This window comes from Tyto alba, unplaced genomic scaffold (genome assembly GCF_018691265.1).
Source record: "Tyto alba isolate M040663 unplaced genomic scaffold, T.alba_DEE_v4.0 Super-Scaffold_27, whole genome shotgun sequence".
NCBI classification, from domain to species: domain Eukaryota; kingdom Metazoa; phylum Chordata; class Aves; order Strigiformes; family Tytonidae; genus Tyto; species Tyto alba.
Window position 1 is genome coordinate 85,191 of NW_024881301.1, and position 12,049 is coordinate 97,239.

Sequence of the window (12,049 nt, forward strand, 5' to 3'; positions counted from 1 at the left end):
GAATGAAAGTAAAGGTGGGGTTTTTTTGAATTTTCTGTGGAATAGGATTTCCTTTCTTTCAGTCACCTACAAACCCAGTCACTGTTTCCTCCACATTTCTCCTTTGTCACATTCTGAGAAGGTAAATAACTTGGTCAAGTTGCATAGCCAGACCTTAAAAGGCGAAAAATACTAATGGAAAAAATTAGCAGATTGAAAACACTGTCATTAGATTCCCAAGTACAAGAATTGGAGCTGTGTTTGAATCCATGACTTCCCATGCCTTGCACGTTCCAGATGCCAAATTGTGCTCTAACCTCCTGTAAGGAGCTGAAGGAATTAATGCCTCAAACATTCATCAACACAGAAAACCTCAAGGGCAAGCTGTGGCCTTTGTGATTAGTCTAAGGAACGGTGCCCAAGGAAGCATGGAGTGTATCAAAGGATGCATGTCACCACTCCCTTGCAGTTGTATTGCCAAACTCCTTAGATAAGCCTCAAAGAGGGAAACATGGACCAAGTGAAACCATATGTTCATGTTAAAAAAACAATAAGAGATTGTTGTGGTTTGAGCTCAGAGGGCAACTGAGCACCACGCAGCCACTCACTCCCCCATTCCCCCACAGTGCTGAGAAGAAGAAAATAAACAAAATGCTCGGTGGTCTGAGCTCAGCAGGCATCTGAGCGCCATGCAGCCACTCACCTCCCCTTCTCCCCCAGTGCAGAGGAGAAAATAAGCCAGACTTGGGTTTCAAGATAGGACAGGGAGGGATAAATCGCCCGTTATGGTCACCAACAAATGGCAGATTCGTTAGGGGAAGGAAAAAAAGAACATAGATTTATTATAGACACTAACAACAACACTTAACAGAGTAGGATAGTGAGGAGCATTGCCACATCTTGATAACACCTTCCCCCACCCCTCCCTTCTTCTCAGGCTCAGCTCTGCTCCCGATATCTCTACTTCCTCCCCTCAGCAGCACAGTGGGCAGGGTTTGAGGGGTGCAGTCAGTGCTGCTGCTTCTTCCATCTTCGGTGGGGGGGAGCTTCTGGAACTTCTCCCCCTGCTCTATCATGGTCCCCCTCTCACAGGAGACAGTTCTCCACAAATCCTCTCCAATGTGAGTCCCTCCCACGGGCTGCAGCCCTTCCCGAGATGCTCTGGCATGGGACACCCCCACATGCTGCAATCCTCTCAGTGCCAAACTACAACAGCAGGGGCTGCTTCTTCCCACAGGATCCCGGCCTCCTTCGGGTGTAGACACCTTAGTGGCCCATTTGAGGCCCCTCCCAGGCCATAAATCAGCGTCTGTTTCACCATAGACCTCCATGGGTGGCGGGGGGGGGGGGCCACCCTGCCATCTCACCACAGGATACAGGGGGGTCTCACCTCCCCCCTCCTTTCTTCATTAGTTCCTCCACTGACCTTGGTGTTCACACAGCTGCAGCAACTCCTCCTCACAAGTCCCACTGCTCGTCACCACGCCCCTTCTTAAATACGTTATCGCAGAGGTGCAGCTGATTGTCTCGGTCTCGGTGCAGATGTTTGTCCAATTTGGAGCCAGGGGAGCTTTGAGAACCTTCTTACAGGAGGCCACCACTGTAGCCCGCTCCACTGCTACCAAAAAACTCCACAACTCACTCAAACCCAGGACAGAGATAGATAATGAGCACCAGATGGACCTAAGCAAAAACTGAGGAAAAAATAAAGGGCAGGGGGCGGAGTAAGCACAACCACAGACTCAATTGGTTGAGGAGGTTGGTGCACCCCATTCCCCCTTAATGCATGTGCAGAATCCATGCTCCAGCTTTTCCTTGTCTCTCATGGAAATAAATTCATGGAATACCAGCCTCTCTTTGTCTAGTATGCTGATCAGATGAACTTAAAAGATGACAGAAAACTTTGCTGTGTGTGCATGCACCAACCAAGATTACGGGACCCGAGACAATGCTGGAACCTGAGGTATCTGATCCAGATACTTTGACTCTCTTTCCTTTCCTTTTCTTTCTTATAGGTTTATCAATAAGAGACCACATTGCTTACTATCCTTTTCCAAGTCTGAGTCGTTTCTATGACAAGTAAAACATTTTAACCAGTCGTTTGGTGTTGTTTCAGCTTAATTTAACCTGAGGGGATCACAGAACCTTTATGACTCCCTGGGCTCCCAGTCTGGGTTGTAACACCTCCAAGTACAGTTATCAGCATGTTTTTTTCAATGAAAGTGTAAGCTCCTTCCAGCCCCGATCCTTGCTCCCGTCCTACTGTCTTATATATGCAATCAGCTGGAAGGGGAAATTCATGACTGAAAATTAAACTAGCACTGAAAAAAGGCTATTTTTAACTTGTCCCTGTTCCTTTTCTACCACAGCTCCACAAAAAATTGTAGTAGTGCAACTGAAGAAATGACTCTGGAGCAGTAGCTGATGTGGCTGTTCAAAGAAATGTGAGTATAAACAAATGTTTTTCCTTTGTCATGATGAGCCGGGTAGAAATGGTTGTAAGTCTGCTTTACCTTTCTGAACTAATCCTGCTGAGAGATGTGAACTGTCAATTAATTTTAATGAAATATCAGCTTTGAAATCTAAAGATGTTAAAGTTCATACTTCACGTTGCTTCATCACTTATCACCCTGGCAGAAGCAGACAGCTAACATGATCCTCTCATAATCCTGCATTTCCATTCCAAGCATCTGGGAATCAAATGCACATAAAACATTCAACAAAATTACCAAAAATTTCTCAGGTCCCTGTTCCCTCACTCATTTCTTCCCACGCTTCATGTATCTGTTGCTGAACAAAGTTTCCTAAATGGTATATATGATAAAATGAATGTTAATATTGGTTCATGCTGGCTTCTCTCCTAAACATATTTTTGTGCAAAGATTATGGTTGAGCAGATATTGTCACATCTTAACTTTCCAGAAACATGTACTAATCTTATGAGTAATTCATAATACTATGGTTTTCTCTTGATTAAAACAGTAGTTTTCCTTTGTTTTAATTTCCTCAGCTTTTCTCCAAGTTTCATTTTTTCTGCTGCTTCATATGGTTATTGAAATGTCCTGAAGGCTGCACATTTCAAAATACCAGGAAGCTCCTGGCACTAAGTAAAAGAAGGATAAAGAAGCCAAGACAATTTCTTTTTGCTCACACTAACTTGCAGCTCTAAGATCCTCTCAAGCCTGCATAAAACACTCACCAGACATATTCACCAGACACTGAGAACACATGTGAATGCCTCACTAATATCATGCAGTATATCTTATTGTTATGAAGATGTATTTCTTACTAAAAAATGTAAAAAGTGTTACTCAGAGAAACCCTTAAATACTTCCACTGTGATAATTTGTTCCTCTTGGAAGTGGATAAGGTTCTCTTTTCAGTAGTCTTTTGTAACTCAAAAAAGTAATTCAACTGGCTTTCTACTGTAAAATTTAAATTTAGGTAAATAGTCAGTTTTATAACTATTGAATCAGATGTATACAGGAGTAGGACCAGAGATATTTAACTGATTTTGACTGAGCAATTAGTTTTGAGGGAAAGAGGTCTGATTTGCTCATACGAAATGGATGTAGCCATAAATCTGTCTTCAGTGAAGATTTGCAAATGTACTATGTATTTTGTTTATGTTCCAGCCATCACTGTACAGAGTAACTCTCCTCTGCTTTTTCCACATTTATCTCTCCTTCTGTCTGTGCTCCTTTCTGCAAGCTCTATGTTACTACAGTATATTCCCCTTATTTCTCAAAAATTCTCTCCCATTTAAAGTGTTGCATTTTTTTAAAGAAATAACAGGTTTGAAAATGCTTTTTCCAAGCATTTCTTTAGTGCTGGAATTTGAAGGAGTATGATTAGAGTTTTCAGGTTTTTTTAGTATTAATATCTTTAAATAAATCCATTTAGGAGGTTGAAACAAGAAGCTATCCAAATTATTTTAGCTATTGTTTAAAAAGAACAGAGAAAGAGGTGTTTTTAAAGTAATTTTCCCATTTTAATAACTTTTCTCTGTCTGTATCCAATCTATTTCCCAAAATTATATACACGGGAAGATGAAATCTTTTTAGACAACTATTTCTCAGCTGTTCCCTATTTTGACATCTCTACACCAATTTGGGCATGAATTTCAATGCTAAGAAGTTACTTTCCACTGATCTGAGCTTCATTCACCTTTCCTAGTGGCAGGGTGAATATCTGGAGAGGAGGAAAAACATGCTTCTAAATGGATTTTATACTCAGGGATGAAAAATGAAGATAGTCAGTTGTCACAGCTCCAGTTCAACTTTTTAATTTGTCATGATATGGCTGCTTTTGAACTTGCAGGATAGCTTTAGGTGCTTCCATGCAGGCAGTAATTTGGAAAGAGTTAGCTATGGGCTTTAGTGGGTCTATCTGCCTGATACCACTTTCACAGGAGGGTTTTCATGTGCTAGTTGGTCTTTTCCAAGGTGCTGCTGTTTGATTGGAAGGTTAGTCAGGTTAACAACCACTTGTGGTTGCTATACCAGCTCAGCTGATGGTGTAGTCTCATTGCTGAGCAGCTGGCTTGGTACATGTAAAGGTTTTACAAGCTAAAACACAGGCAGCTCCCTTGGCTCAAACAGAGCTTTTACAAGACAATCCACAGCTCCTGAAGTCTGCATTAACACATTTGCTGAACTATGAAGCAAGTGGTAAGAAATGTGTTCAGCTGTAACTCTGAAACTGTAAGTTTTCATTTTAATAGCACAATTTCTGTGCTCATGAGAAGTATGCTGTATTTATGAAATCTAGCAAACACAATGCAAGTGTTCTGTAACCAAACTCCCTACTTTCATTGATTTTCACAACCTGTCAAGACACTGAGATTAAAATTAGAGTATTTTTATACATAATCTGGAGAAAAGTCTGATTTGCTCTTGCAAAATTCTCTGCTCTTACATCACCCAGGAAATTATTTGATAAACTGTCAGTACAAGAATGCGATAGTATTTCTGGATGTCAATTAGGGCTGATTTACTTAAACAAATGCAATAATTTTTAATTATCTTATTTCTTAATCAAATATTGGGCTTTATTATTGCTATCTAGTAAAGGATGTGCAGTTCCCAATAAAAGTGTTATTCTTTGATGCAATTCATGTCATATGTGCTTAGACATTATTTTACTTAGGATTTTTTTTAGATCATTCAGAGTAGTAGCTCTATAAACTCTTGTCATCACAGACATGAACAACAATTAAAGCCTTCCTCTGAGAACAGAGGAGGGCTGGAGATCAAGTCTATTTTCTTAGTTTGTCCATTTGTTACCAAGAAGTGTTATGCAGGTTACACGGTACTGAAAGAATATAAATTTTCAGATGGCAGATACTACAGAAGCAGCAAAGTGTCTGTAAAATAATAGCATCTTTTGAAAGTGAACCAGAAAGGAGATTACAAAGAGGTGGGAAGATTAATATCGTGCCAGCCTTCAAAAAGTGCAAGGTGACGGGTGTAGGCTGGTCAGCCTCACTTCAGCCCCTGGGAGAATTTTTTGGGCAGATCTGACTAGAAGCCATTTCCCAGCATATGCTGGGCAAGCGGATGACCAGGAGCAGGCAGTGAGTCTTTGTCAAGGCAGCTGGCTAACCTTCTTCACTTCCATGGAGAAGTGACTGTTTCTGTGACCAAGGGGACAAACATTCAAGTTTGTTTAACCTGACTTTAGCCAGGCCTTCACCACTATCTGCCACGGCATCCTTACAGACAAACTTGAGGGGGAGGGTTTGGATAGGTGTGTGTTAAGGCCAGTGGAAAACTGACAGGACTTGCAGGCTCAAAGCAGAGTTCACAGTTTACAGCCTGGCCATGCCTAGTGCCAAGCACTATTCCCAGTAATAAATTCTGGAGCAGACAGTGTTTAAAATCTCCATTTATGACCTGAATGATGGGATGCATACAGTGCACCCTCAGCAAGCTTTTGGGTGGCACCGAATTGGGGAGAGTAGTCAACATACTGGCAGAAAGGGCTGCCTGTCAGAGGGGCTTTGACAGGCAAGAGGAATGGATTTCCTGGAAGAAACCCCAGGAAGCTTAGGAAAGATAAAGGGGAAGCCCAGTGCCTGGGAAAAAATAATCCCAGGCAACAGTAGAGGCTGGGCTCTGGCCAACTGGGGATCAGCCCTGCAGAAAACATCCTGGGATGCTGGTAGACAGCAAGTTATGTGAGGCTTCAGCGTGCCCCTAGAGTGATGATATGGCTGTGTTAACAAGAGTGTGTCAGGAAGTCAAGAGAAGTGACTATTCCTTTCTAGTCTGCATTTGTGGGGGTAAATCGGACCTACTATGTCCTCTTTTGTGTCTCCTTCCTTCCCAGTACAAAGAGAGATTGAGAACCTGGAGGAAATTCAGCAGAAAGGTTCTAAGATTGTTAGGGTGCTATAGCATAATATATGAGGAGAGGCTAAAGAAGATGGTTTATTCCAGCCTGGAGAAGAGAAGACTAAAGGTGAGGGAGCGTAACTGTAGTCTTCAGCTAAGTGCAGGCTATAGAAGACTCTCACTCCAGCTTCTCTGTGAAGTGTATAGGATGACAGGCAACAGCCACAAGATGTGCCAGGGGAAATTCTGACAGCTTTAAAGAAAAAAAACCAACCAAACAAAATGAGATTGGCTAAGCACTGGAACATGTTGTCCAAAGATGCTGTGAAATCTCCATCCTTGCAGATACCTGAAAGTTGACTGGACAAGGCTCATACATAAGGAGCTACCTTATCCAACATTGAAGTTGGCCCTGCAAGTTAGGCTGGGTAGGTGAAAGTGGGTTGGATGCCAGAAGTTCCTTCTAACCTAAATTACTGTGATTATAAGCTCAAGTTAAGCAGAGAGGATGTCTGTTCTTTCCCCCAAAAAGTAATAAATGGCTACGTTTAGTGACTCTGATAAGGTCAATGAATGCCTTCTTAGAACTGCTGAAAATGGATTAAACGTTGCTTTTACCTAATGCAATATTAGAGCTACCACAATCTGACTACTTTTTGCCACTCATTGTCCAGTGACACATTTTGGCAGTGGTGATTTATCAGATAAATGTACAAATTGCAGGGCTGAAGCTTGTTCCATTTAGTGATACTTCCTTGAACATCGATATCATCTCTCCAGGCATGCCCTATTGGCAAACCATGCACTAGGCTTACAATTAGTTTGTCTCAGAGTTGAAGGGTTTTGTGCATCTTCTACATTTTTAATGCTATGCTGCAGGCACTATTGTACTGCGTTATGCTATTATTTATGGATATAGGTGTTCATAAGATGTAATCCTGACCTTATTGAAACAAGTGGTTAATCCCCACTAATTGTACTAAGGATTTCACGCTAGTGTTTCAAGAAGTTTCACCAACATGTCAGCTCCAAGATGTTCATTTGGTGGCTATTCTATAATATGAGAACCAGGGGTCCTTTGCTGATAAGAGATAAAGAACTAATCAAAATGGGGGGCTTGTATATTTCCATGTGTCATAATCTTTCTATCTTCTGAAAGTTTTAAAAATAGTACCTGATACAGAAAAAAGAGGAGAGCAGGAACGGTATCTCAGAACTGATCCTCAGGAAGGTGCATTACAGAGAATTTGGTAAAGCATTTTGCCCTGTTGTCAAAGAATAAGGTTTCTGTGAAACTATGCATCTTGATGCATACAAGTTCTTTTTTATTGACACTTAAAAGAACAATTAGAGAGTCTCTGCTGGCACTGATCAATACCAAGATGTGTGGATATACACTGATAACATAACTGTGTTGTCTGAAGCTTTTATTATTTCATTAGTGCATTACTAAGAATCTTTGACTTTAATATACAGCTTGAAAACCTATTTTATCAACTTATGTATGTTTAGAAAGTGAGAAACACACTATGTTTTCTTAATCCTTTATGTGCTGCAAAGGCTGACTTAGTGTTAGGATGATTTCATCATACTCATATAACTGTTAGTAAGGGTAAGGTAATTCCCCAGTGAAAAGCAGTCAGAATCACATATTAGGAAGTCAGTAGATGCTGCCTCTCATACCCTACTGCTAGAAATGGTAACAATTTATGATTTCTGTGGTCAAGCACAAATGGTGAACCGAAAACAGGGTTCAGCTGTTGAGAGGTATTTTGTATTTTCCCTGCATAATATATCTTGGACACTCAGTGATTAACTCTGAAAACATTCAGGAGTCAACATTAAATCCAAGAAACAAGTACCACATATAGACCAGTAGGTGTCAAGCTTATTGTCAGAAATTTAATGGGAAACAAGTCATAAAAGAAAATGGAATTAGATGATTTTAGACTTTCCTACTTTTCAAGAGTATTCAGTTCAGTTGTGATGCTAGCTCAGTCTTCTCATACTATGGAATCCATTATTGTTTTCTGTCCACAGATGTGCCAAATTAATGAACAAATGATGTTTTCCCCAGTCATTTGTTCGATAGTAATGGCTGCAGCAGTTTTATAAATCAGACAATGAAAATCTCTCTGAAAATGCATATTTGAGACAACAATGCCACTGGAGACAGTGCTACTGTATCACACATCAGAGGTCAAAAATTTCTTCCTATTTAGCAACAAAACTGTGGAAATGAAAGGATGTATGTCCATGCAATAGCAAGTTTCCTGTTCTGTCATCAGTAGATTATTAATGCTTTAAAAAGTGTGGATAAGAAACAGTTTTGCACTTACCATTATTTTATACGTTATCTGTAAAATATTTCTTGTTCTGTATCTAAATTGCTTCTACACCTTCAACAGCATTATGTCAGGAATGTCTTCACTTGAATCTTTACCAAATGATAACACAAACCAGCTGGATTGTATTTTAATTTCCCAGGGAATTTTTTTTGGCCCCAAACACGACTCTGTTAAAGAGTTTTAGGTTTCCCTCTTTACGTCTACAGTCGAAAACTGATGAGCAACATTTTGAGCAAAAGGCAATTAATCCCATGCAAAAATCCCTGACACAAATTATCTGCTGTCCAGCCAGTGGTTGTGGCTGTACGTAGCCCTGGAGCAACAGCATTTCAGCCTCTGCTATTCTTACTGCTATGAGAGCAGGTGTAGATGCTTCACCGTTACACAGAGCAGTAACATGCTCATTCCCCAGGCTGAGACCTTTAGTCTAAACCAGGGTCCTACACTGAAAAGAGTTGCTTTCTTCTAGGATTGTAGAAAGGTAATTGGGCAATGGGGAGTGACAAGCAGCTTCAAGAAAATATTTGTTTACTATGGATATGCAATAGCAGTTTTATTTCTAAGGCAGTGTGGAGGAGGTGTACTTCTCACCACTGCCCATATTTTGGGACTGATTTTTTCTCAAACTACCTTCCTGCTGCTTGTAGGTGCTGAGGTCCAGCTGGCAGTGTTGCGGGGATGAATCTGCTCCTAAACAGGTGCAAATCCTCTGCCTTCCTACATTGCCTTCCACAACTTCGTTCAAGCTCACCTCTGAATACAGCCAGACATTTGACATTCCCTGGGACGTCTCCTGTAAGGACTCCTCGCAGACTTCAGAAGCGTGTGTGGCTTGGAAAGATATCTCTGTGTTCATTTAGTTTCACTTCCTTTTCAGAGAGAGAAATGTAGGGTAGCACTGGTTTGAATTAACAGATTTCCTTCTGCCTTAAAGTTTATTTGAATTAAGATAATCAGCCCTCTCTTCAGTTTTTCTTCTAGGTGCATTTATAAATCAGCATTTTTATCTGAGTTTACTACTAACCATGCCTGAGTGTGACAGTAATGAAGCAATTCACCCATCACTTTGGGATTATTTGTTGTATTACAGTAGGAACTTCTTGTCAGACATGAAGAGCTCTTTGTACTATGAAGACAACTTACACTGCTCTTTTGTACCGAATATACTACTACACTATCCTGAAGCCAATTAAACCATGTGGTATGTTAAAAAAAGGGCATGCTTGTATTCGTATGTTCTTGATTTAGACTCACTGAAGAAATCTATGGTAATTCTGCCGTTTCATTGGCTCTAGACCATGTTTCATAAAAATTTGGCATTGTAGTGTATGTTGGGTGTAAATCTATCACTTTTTAATAAGACAGGAAACAGTATTTCTGGTTTCCCCTTTACAGGCCAAATTCATCATCTGCCTCTCAGAGAAAGTGTTCTGATGTGGGACCTGGAAAAGCCTTTGTGACCAAACCTCTGGAGTAGGTTCTTTTTTTTTTCAGTGTCAACTATATGCTTGTAACAAAGACTGTTAACCAAGATTGTGCTTTCCAAAACATATTGTCTCCAATGCCAGAAGGCATCATGATGTTTAAATTAAGGTTCTGGGAGGCTACCTCATCCATCTAAAATACAGTGTCCCGAGTCCCATTCCTACAGATTCATGTAACTTTTCAATTTTTATTGTGAACAATATAATTCTTTTATATCTGCCCTATTACTCTTTCTGCTTTCTTTTGAAACACAAGTATGTTGCCAGTTTGTTGCCTCTGCTGTATTTTCAACTACTGTCTTTATTTTGCTTCTTCCAGAGATGCTCATTAAAAAGTGTACTTTTAGTCAACTATTATTACACTTGATTTATTGTTGATAGCAGGAATAGCAATGGCAAGAATAATTCAGACAAATGATTTTTCAGACTTCAGAGCTTCGCTGCATGTGAATTCATAGATAAAACACGTTTTAACCTAGTTTTCAAAGTCCTTAATGGTGAGGCCGTCAGTGATGCAAAATTTTGTTTTATTTCCTTAGATACACAGTGGAACATTTTTTTAGACCTGAAGATCCACAGATAAAGAATTCAAAAGCAGATCTTTTATCAGAGTAGACTACATTTATCTAACTCTTTTAGGTCTGGCTGTGAGCTGGATGCAGGAAAAGAGAAATTGGAAATGACTGGATCGTACCTTACCAGGAACTGATGTAGACCTACATTTAAGATTCCAGATACAGGATCATTTCACAGAGCTAGACATCTAGTTTTAAAATAATCATGAGCCAGAGCACAGGCTCACTTTACCCAGAAGCTGATTTTCAGAAATACCCATAAGCAAAAATCTCTGGTCTTATCAAGATACAGTAATGAGGGATAAAAATAATGTTTATTTAATACCCATATAGATACTTTTTTCTGTGCTCAACCTCTTCTTTCAAGTCTAATAGGGACTGAAAGTGGAGTATGGGTCCTGCCCTTCTATTACAGTGATCCCATCATCATTCTGTTGTGCAAGTTTGGCTTTTAGCTGTACCCGAAAACCAGAAATCCCATCAGTCTTTGAATTAAACACCACAGAACGTTCTGAAAAAGGAAAGAAAATTGGGGTATTAACATTCTAAATACTAAAACTAGAAGAAAATTAAGCCAAACTGACAAGATCAATAATATTCCCTTGTTCATGCAAAATATCTAATTCCAGAAATAACACTAAGGGTGTATCAATGATCGTAACACGTAACCTTAACTGAATCTGTGTTTCCAGTTATGTTCTACTTCAAAACCCTGTTTGCAATTACTGTCTTCCACTGTCACCTAGTGTCCAAAAAACTTTCTGCAAGTGTTTGGTGATTACATGGAAGAATTAAATACTGTTTTTTTTCCCCAACTTCATTTAAAAACTTTTAATCAGAAAGTAATTCATAAAGTTTGGCTACTGAAATTTTTCTTCTGTCTGTATAGTTACTCAGCCTTGAAAAAGCCTATGCAGCTGAACATGCATGTCCATCAAGAAAATATGAAATGGAGAGGAAATACAGAGCTTTAAAAAACAACACCACTACAGGAGGTGGTGGAAGGAACAGGTCCCAGTTGTGTCAGAACTTTAGGGGAGTTGTGGTCTAGAAGAAAGCACAGTTAAAATATCCCAGTACGGTTGAACAGAAGAAATAAGTAAATGTATCTAGTGAAGAAAAACATTAGGACATTTTACTAAAAAAAAAAAAAAAAAAGAAAAAACCAAATAAACATAACAACTAAAACAAGAACATGCATTAAATATATTTCATACTTTCTCATTAATTGCCCCTCTGTCCGACATGAAGTAACAAGAAAGCAAACATGACAGGTTTGACTCATGCTCTCTAGGGCATTTGTAAGGTATTTCAGTGAGCACACTGTT

At 39.8% G+C, this 12,049-nt stretch overlaps 1 long non-coding RNA gene across 1 annotated transcript in view; it reads left to right on the forward strand.

Annotated features, from left to right (window-relative positions):
• Positions 1–10,497, forward strand: part of LOC116963669 — a 46,854-nt gene extending 36,357 nt beyond the window's left edge. Inside the window, exons 3-4 of the long non-coding RNA XR_004408344.2 lie at positions 2,349–2,423; positions 9,310–10,497. This is a non-coding gene — a long non-coding RNA (uncharacterized LOC116963669). The remainder of the gene's footprint in view (positions 1–2,348; positions 2,424–9,309) is intronic.
• Positions 10,498–12,049: the final 1,552 nt, after the last annotated feature.